Source organism: Brachycentrus maculatus, unplaced genomic scaffold (genome assembly GCF_059751285.1).
Source record: "Brachycentrus maculatus isolate JH-2025_06_01 unplaced genomic scaffold, ASM5975128v1 h1tg000104l, whole genome shotgun sequence".
Classification (NCBI taxonomy): Eukaryota; Metazoa; Arthropoda; class Insecta; order Trichoptera; family Brachycentridae; genus Brachycentrus; species Brachycentrus maculatus.
In genome coordinates, this window is record NW_028280858.1 from 720,022 (window position 1) to 729,565 (window position 9,544).

The 9,544-nt window shown below is 29.9% G+C and overlaps 1 protein-coding gene across 1 annotated transcript in view; it reads right to left on the reverse strand.

Moving 5' to 3' along the window:
- The window catches only part of Naa40 (N-alpha-acetyltransferase 40), a 55,364-nt gene that overhangs the window by 27,199 nt on the left and 18,621 nt on the right, over positions 1 to 9,544 (reverse strand). The window lies entirely within an intron of this gene.

Below are 9,544 nucleotides of genomic sequence, written 5' to 3' on the forward strand. Positions count from 1 at the left end.
ATAGATGTGCCAAAGTAATCACTGAAGGGATGGTGCTAATAACTACCCTGATTTCTTTTTAGCCTACATACTATTAAAAATTTTAACTACATTTTCAATTATATTAAAATAATAAATAACAATTACACTACTAAGAAGCGCGATGGCGCTTCTCACTGAGAATCGTTTTTCACGGGGAATGCGATAGAGCTTTACTCCTTCATATGTGCATTTATCTTTCGGGCGTTATATACGTCATTGAAGATGGTGTGTGTATTTTAGAAATACAAGTTACTGATCCAATTTTTAAGCAAAAAACGTAATTCTTTGGGTTACTGGTAAAAAAAGCACGAAAATACTTATAAAATTAATTCTCATATCGCTCACTCCTTTCAAAAACGCCATAAATCAAAAATCGTCAATTTTGAGTTGTGCATGTTTTCGTAATGCCCAGAAAATGCACTATATCCCAGCAAAAGAGGCATATTTTTAACTTAATATTTACAGGGCAGAAAGTGTTATTTTTGCATTTTAAAGAAAAGGTATTGTTAAATAATTTTTTTAAGTATCCTAAATATTTTTCAAATGGAGAAAAAATATTCAGGTTTTACCTAAAAAGATCTGTTGCACAGTAAAAAGTTAAATAAATGGCTAGATATTTATTTTTAATACATTGTATTTTATGTTTGAACTTTAAAAACGTTCTCTTGAAAAATCAAGTTTTTTGATTTATGACGTTCTTGAAAGGAGTGAGCGATATCATCGAGTTCTTTTAGAACGAGGAAGATCAGTAGATAATGTTTGAGTATCTAAATATACGAATATAAAAGGAACACATTAAATCCGTATTTCCAAATTAAAATACGGTTACGTAAAATACAGTAAAAAGTTGTAAACACAAAATTGGTGATGAAATTAAGAATACAAATTGCAACGAAAATATTTTCTGTATCTTACATGCGATTAAAACGGTCCAATTAAAAATAATATTAAAACTCCGACTAGAAATAATGTCAAAATAAATCATTCGACGAGATATTATGTTTTGTGACCAAAATAATGATGAGAATGTACGTCAATGAAAAAGAACGAGGAATTTATTTCTACTGCAATTTATTAAAATCAAAATATTTTAATAATAATTGTTTTTTTCGCAACCGAATATATTGCGAATATTTTTAGATAGCAATATGCGAGGTAAGATTTAACTGCGGTATGCATTTTTTTTTTACTTCGGGAATTTCATTGTCTCCCATCATATGCTGGCATACATGTAAGTAGAAGAAAAAGATAGATGTAAATAAAAAAAATGAGATTTGTCAAACATCGCGTTCCTACCCAAATATAACAAATAACCTTAATTTATTTTAAAACATATTACACACATAAGTCATAGATTATATTCCCGGTGAGTAATTTACATTTCTCATTTTAGGACATGGGATTAGGGTTAGCAAGAAACACAAATAAGAAAGTTAAAAAAGTATTTGAAAAAATTAAACAAAACTAACACAGATAACAATAACATATAACAATAAACGGGTGAAATAAATAGGCAAATAAAAAAATAAGTTAAGAAGCATGTTTAAAGTTTATCTTACAGGTTTTTAAAAATTTACCCTAGAATCCAATCAAATAATAATGATAAAGTAACAAAACTTTTTTTCCTATGGCCAAATATTTTCATGAATGTAAACCCTTATCCGCACCCCAATGGTGGATAGGGCACTGCATCATATAAACGCAGTGTTATCTTGATCGTTAAACACACAAAGGAAAGGTGATCAGCCCTCCGCTTCAGGTATCAGTCCAGGGTAGTATTGAATAAATATTAGACTGAAAAAATCACTTGTATTTATTTGACCCCCCCCCCTGGGAATCAAACCCGGGACTTCTAATACGGTAGCCGAGCGTGCTGACCACTACGGAGGCGACCATATAATAGTATTTTTATACGAAACGTCTCACCTTGCACTTCAAATAAACACATTATAACACAAACAATATTTGTATCTAAATATTAAATATTTACCAGGAAGATATATATGGCATACGTGTAAATCGTCAACAGAAACCCAATTAGCACATACTAATGAAAAATATAAATAAATAATCCACCATTCATCAAATTCACAAATAAACAGGTTCACAATGTTTGTTGTCTTAGCTTTTATACACCAATAGAACCAGAATAATATCCGTATTTACAAATCCCGTTAGTATTTGACCTGATAACGAGAATACCACGCAATAAGTTAATTAGGCAAGTTCCGACACCCTGCAACCAGTCTGCATCTATTAAAATCGTCAAGCGTTTGTCCCTAATAACGAAAGGCCCAACTAAGCGGAATCGTCTGTAATACAATTTGTAAATTAAAATTATGTCTATTCGCCCACCCCATATTCCTTTAGGCCACATGTGGCGTACTATTCCTCGTCGTTACAGAATCACGAAAATTGATGGAAAACTTGTGATAAATGCGTATAAAACTCTGTCCAAAGAGTTGACAACAGCCCGTCAGTGAAAATTATAAACATCTTAAGGTCCAGTATTCGTTAAGTCGCAGCTTCTCTAAATCCAGGTAACATGTTAGTTTTTTTTTTACATTTATTTAAATTACAATTTTACATATTAAGAACATTTTTTTGTTGTTTCAGAGACCCACCAAGCCACCTTTTGTGTCTTGTCGGTGGAGTTCTTTTTTAATATTTTTTTATTGTTTTTAACGATTTTACCCTAATATACACACACAAAAGAGAGAAAAATTAAGAATATAAACATTTTACAATTTTCATAAAAATAACTCTTTCGTGAAGAATTAACTAAATTAACTGAATTCTAAAGTGAAGAATTAACTCTTGATCATTTACCCATTCTTTTATTTTACTTTGTTCCATATTTTATTTTGACCTCTAACATTAAAATGCAACAAATTAAAATATAATTGATATTTTTCTTAAATCACCGTTTTTGCATTGAATTTTTTTTTCTTGGAAATAATTATATGGGTTTGAAATTAAAAGAGTTATTGAAAGGCAAAGCAAAGAGTTAAAAAAAATATGTAAAAACATTTTTTCTATATATGTATATTTGAAAAAAATCGGGCGTGAAGAGACTTCTCCGGTGGTCGAGCGGTGATTGAATTCGGTGTTTGCGAGTAAGGACTTATCGTCATATATGCGTTTGCCCAAAATAATGCGGGACTTATCGTCATATATGCGTTTGCCCAAAATAACCATAGGTCCAATTAAGCGGAATCGTCTGTAATACAATTTGTAAATCAAAATTATGTCTATTTGCTCATCTATATTCCTATTGGCCTTATGTTAAGTTATATTGCAAAAAGTGAACGATGAATCAGAAGGAGAGTGTTATATTACATTCCACGTTGATAATGCTTTTAACCGCCCTACACATACGATACGCGTCTTTTTTCCGCACCATTGCGCTAACCCTGTGCCAAAAATATTTAATGCGAGACAGAGAGGGAACACGCCAACAAAAAAGTGCATCAGTTCCGTCATAAAAGCACCTATTATGGCAAAAAATCAGGTATGCATACAACAAACATTGTTTTCATAATTCTGTAGAAAAAAGATGATTTTTTTCTACAGAATTAACTTAACTAAAATAAAATTTATATACTTATACACATTCATATATTATTTTGTATTTTAACCAAAATACTCTCGTATTATTTTCTGAGTTATTTCTGTAGAAATTTTTTTTTTCTACAGAATTATGAAAACAATGTTTGTGTATATATATTTTACCTTTTTCTTTTCCCAAAAATTTTACCTTTTTCTTTTCCCAAAAATCGTCTCTTTTCACCAAAAAAGACTACAATATAAGTAAAAAATTCGTGTTTGGTAAGACGCCCCGCCTACAATTTAGTTGAGCTATGTGTTATCAATGTAATGTCCAAAAATAATCGCGATTTTGACCCACATTGACTCTGATATCGGATAATTATGTATTTTTGTTTGAAATTTATTTAGAATCTATACATTTCGTTCAAAAGATAGATATCGTGTTATTACTCTCTTTTGTACGGTAAGCCCAGATGGATTAAGACGATATAATACACATTTGAAGGTCATTTTTAAAACTGGGACAGTTTTGTATTGACGCAAATGATAAGTTTTGATATTTATGCATTTACAATATATTTTTATTTATTATCCTAAGATAAAAATACGTTAAAAACTTATCAATATTATAATCTCGTTATCAAAATATTTGCACGAGAAATGGTTTTCAATGGTAAAAAAATAAAAGGTGTAACTACCTACTTAGCAAATAAATGATTGACAGAGATGTTTCGTTAATATGTGTATATATATATATATATATATATATATATATATATATATATATATATATATATATATATATATATATATATATATATATATATATATATATATATATATATATATATATATATATATATATATATATATATATATATATATATATATATATATATATATATATATATATATATATATATATATATATATATATATATATATATATATATATATATATATATATATATATATATATATATATATATATATATATATATATATATATATATATATATATATATATATATATATATATATATATATATATATATATATATATATATATATATATATATATATATATATATATATATATATATATATATATATATATATATATATATATATATATATATATTTATATACACACGAGTTTATATTTAATTTTGTACATATCTTATAGTATTAACGCTGTGACTATCCAAAAAAGCTCTTGTAATTGGAGAGACACTACTCAATGTTTATTGTTTATTTACAACATTTTGAGTGTGTCCAAATACTTGTTCAAAAAAATCTGGATTATCTCCAATTACAGGAGTTATTTTCATATTATTTTTTGACTTCTCATTGTTTATACTTAATTTATGATATAACAGTATTTTGTTGTGTTATTTTTTGTGTTTTTTTTTTCAATTAACATTCAATTAATTTTTAAGAATTTTAATATCTTTTAAATAATTTTTAGTAAAGAAACACGCCACAAGTTATGTAAAAAAGTAGAAAAAATACACATATGATATGATAAGAATCATGAATTAAAATTGTGAGGCGTAATTTATAATATCCAAGCGGAAATCATTCAATAAATTTATAATTTTCTACATAATAACATCATAGTAAGTCAGAAAGGGTCATCGCTACGGAAATTGTAAATAATTGCAGTGTTTGATTTGCGGATATGTTTGTAAATCGTTCACGCTAGTATAATTAGTAGTAAATAATTAAATTAAATTCAAACATAAATATTATGAACATTTTTATTGTTTAAAAGCATCAACTTTGTCGTCATACCATCAACAAAATGTTAGAAAAATATCGCCACTTTTTTAGTCTACCGGTTCCGAGACGTCCTCATATCTTTGAAAATCACTATACCAACAAGTAACACTACACACCACTACTCACTTACACCTTTTTAAAATATTCATCACATGCGTTATTCGTTGGTCTAAGTCAGCGATGTTGTCAATGATGATTATTTTGTGTACGCGTATGTGTATAAATAGTAGTGTGTGGTGACTTACATGCTGGTGTAGTGATTGTCCTGACGAAGAGACGGATACGTCTCGGGACCGGAAAACTCATATCTCGATGGGCGGCGATATTCATACATAACTAAGATTTATGACTAAGATTACTTCTTATAAGTAGGGCATTAAATGTTTTAAAGATTGCGACGAAACTACGAGAATTATCGTATCGTTACAAATAATTGGAAAAAAATATGATTACAATATTGTAACAACAAAAAAAGATTTTATGTTAAAGGAATATAAAAAAAGAGTTGTAAGGGTACATATGAATAATAAAATATAAACCACCTATCCGCACTCCAATGGTGCATAAGGCACTGTGTCGTATAAACGCAGTGTTATCTTGATCGTTAATACATGAAGGAAAGGTGATCAGCCGTCCGCTTCAGGTACCAGTCCAGGGTAATATTGAATAAATATTACAGTGAAAAAATCACTTAAATAAATATTTGACCCCCCTGGGAATTGAACCCGGGACCTCCAGAACGGTAGCCGGTAACGGAATGAATACATAAATAAAATAAAATAGTTCTCAAGGGGCTCACATACATGCAGGATCCAGGATATTATTCCTTCGCTTATGTCATACGTAAAATACCTAGTAAACATATCGCTCACTCCTTTCAACGACGTCATAAATCAAAAAACTTGATTTTTCAAGAGATCGTTTTTAATGTTTAAAAATATAATGAAATGTATGAAAAATAAATATCAAGCCACTTATTGAACTTTTTACTGTGCAACAGATCTTTTTAGGAAAGACCTGAATGTTTTTTCTCCATTTGAAAAATATTTAGTTTATTTAAATAAATAATTAAACAATACATTTTCTTCAAAATGCAAGAACGACACTTTCTGCCCTGTAGCGAGTAAATATTAAGTTAAAAATTTGCCGCTTTTGCTGGGATATAGTACATTTTCTGGGCATTCAGAAAACATGCACAACTGAAAATTGACGATTTTTGATAAGTATATGACTTTGTTGAAAGGAGTGAGCGAAATGTCACTGCTACATCCAAGAATCCGACGCAGGACTGACGCATGACCTTGCCATCTTATATGAGGGTAGGAATAAAAAGCAGAAAAATAGTTTTAATAACGAAATGTGAGAAATTTTGTGTGTACGAACCTTAGCTCAAAGATGGAAGTCGATTAAAACGTAGATGATAAAAGCATAGGAGAACTTCTTTCCAAAATAGATACTACAGGTTTGTTAGAGAAAAAACACATAAGTCCGAATAAATATTAACTGAGTGTAGATTTTTATTTATTTTTTGACATCTCATCAAAGATGAAGAAGAATATGGAAGTCTGGGCATTTACGGGGCTGACGACCGTCATCGGCTGGTTTAAGAATTTGAGTAGTGTGGTTGTCAATAATGGGTAGAATTGGTGAATGTTACACGTGTGTAAAGTGATCACTTAAACCAGCCGATGACGGTTGTCAGCCCCGTAAATGCCCAGACTTCCATATTCTTCTTCATCTTTGATGAGATGTCAAAAAATAATATGAAAATAACTCCTGTAATTGAAGATAATCCAGATTTTGTGAACAAGTATTTGGACACACTCAAAATGTTGTAGATTTTTATTGAAAAATAACAAAAAACCGCAAATCAAAAATTACAAGTGTAAATTATTTGCAAAACTTCAAGACGCTCACAACAATTTTGCAATTGTGATTCTCGAATTATGGATATTTCGAAACAGATGCCTTGTTATAACTCAGTTTATTTCCAGTTTTCACATATGCGACACTATTTATAAATAATATTTTATATAGAACAACTCTAGAGGAAGTACATATTACTTCAATAACAATTTGTTTTACCTAAACATTCATATTGTACATATGTGGAAAACGGTGTGCGTCTCCCTCCCGAAGGTATAATCTCTCAGATGTTGTATTTCTCTAAGATATATTTGTACCGAACGATAAATAAAGATTGTAAATACCAGTTAATTACATTACGTTTGCCAATTTTCTTGAAATGTATAAACTCATGCCTCTAGCGAGATAGCGAGTGTTTTTGCCTAGAATTTTCACTCATGAATTACATGAAATTATAGTAACTTTAAACATAAAGAGTAAATCCACTCACAAGTAGGCATAGGCTATGAAACTTATAAAGTTGAAGCCTGAGTAGGGACATGATAAACGGTGTTGCATAAGCCGTAGCTAGATTTCAGAGTCACTTGGACGTTGGGTAATTAAAAAAAAAAATAACCACAAATAAAAAAAACGTAATATCCGACGCAAACAAAACGAAAAAAATACACTCGGGTTGTGGCACTTTGGTAAGGCTATATTTACATTGAGTTAGTAGTTGACTTCAAACGCATTGATAGTTGTCATACCGCATTCCCAGATCTGTTACAGAAGCATCTTCCTGACATACCCTATCTTGATACTGCTATCGTATAAATTGATTTTCACGTCAGTACACTGCGCTGTCGCGTCAGTGCCGACTTCTATATTCCCGGTGTAAACACAGTGAAAGCAAGTTCTCCGCGCCAGTACTGGCGTCAGTAACTGACAAAATTTAAATCCGGCTTAATGTCAAGGACTTGGGGTAGATCACCACCGCGAGGGTATTTGATTTTCCATGAAATAAAAAAAATCAGATAAGTGAACAAACGGACATGGAAGTATAGTAAATTCGTTTATGTTTTTTTTACCCTATTCGCATGTTTAGGATTTCTCCCGATTAATTTAACAACTTTGGTTTTTATTTATAGATTTGGCGTTTAATTTGTAGAACTCAATTTTAATTCATATATTAAATGTTAAAATCAAACACTGATTTTTTGAGTCTACTAAGTTGTATTTTATTGTTAAAAAACACAAAAAATAAATTTTGTGTCAATTGCTTCGGCTAATTATGGCATTTTCAAACGAATTGTAACAAAATTGATTTTTTATATGTTTTTTTTAACAATAAAATACAACTTACCAGACTCAAAAATCAATATTTGATTTAACATTTAAAATATTATATATACTTGGGTTTTCCCATAATTTTCGAAGGAACTCATGAAGACGATGTTGTGCGTAATATCTACAAGTACAACGACCCATTCCGGGAAAATTATTGTAAACAAACGCTTAAGTATGTCACTTAAGTATGTATTTAGTAAATCTGCTTATATTTATATTGTTCCAAAGTTTGTTGCACTTAGGAGCGACCGATTACGAGGTGTGCGATCCTCCAAATCGTTCTAACGCGTAATTATTTTGACTAAATTTACAAAAACAAAGCTATTCTACACATATCTGATGTTTACGATAATTTGTTGTGAAAGGGTCGATATACTGCACCAAAAACCTTGGACTATTTGACATTGAGAATATTCAGTTTACGAAATAATTTATACGCTGCTTCGATAGCATTAAACAAAGAAGAACACCTTAAATTTGAGTTTTTTCAAAATAATTCTGTGACGTTAAAATTTTAACCAAAAAATGTATGTAATTAATGTTTATTTTTGATACATTAATTTTTATCAACACGAGGATTTGATTTTAGGTTTTTTTTTTAGCAACACGAGCTTTTCGACAGTGATAGGGGGGTATGCGACTACAGATAGATAAGATCCGGTTCAGTGAAACCGTTCACTAAGACCGGATCAATCGAAATATGGATCTTTAGTCAAACAAATAACAACGGAGAGGTAGATTTTTTTAAAAGAAACATATTTTAGTAATATAATAAAAAGTTTTTAAATGTTGCTGGGAATATTTTCCATCGCGAAACTTAACTTACTTCTCCAAAACTTCCTGAGGAGGTTTTTTTTACATTTACTGAGAAATTTCTGATATCGGTGGTGGGAGGAGGGGGAAATGGTAGAATTTTCAATGCGAATCATATCGAGAACAAAAAACAACAACCAAAAAAGAGTCATTAAGTGATTTTGCTATAGTGAAACCCGACTTTTTC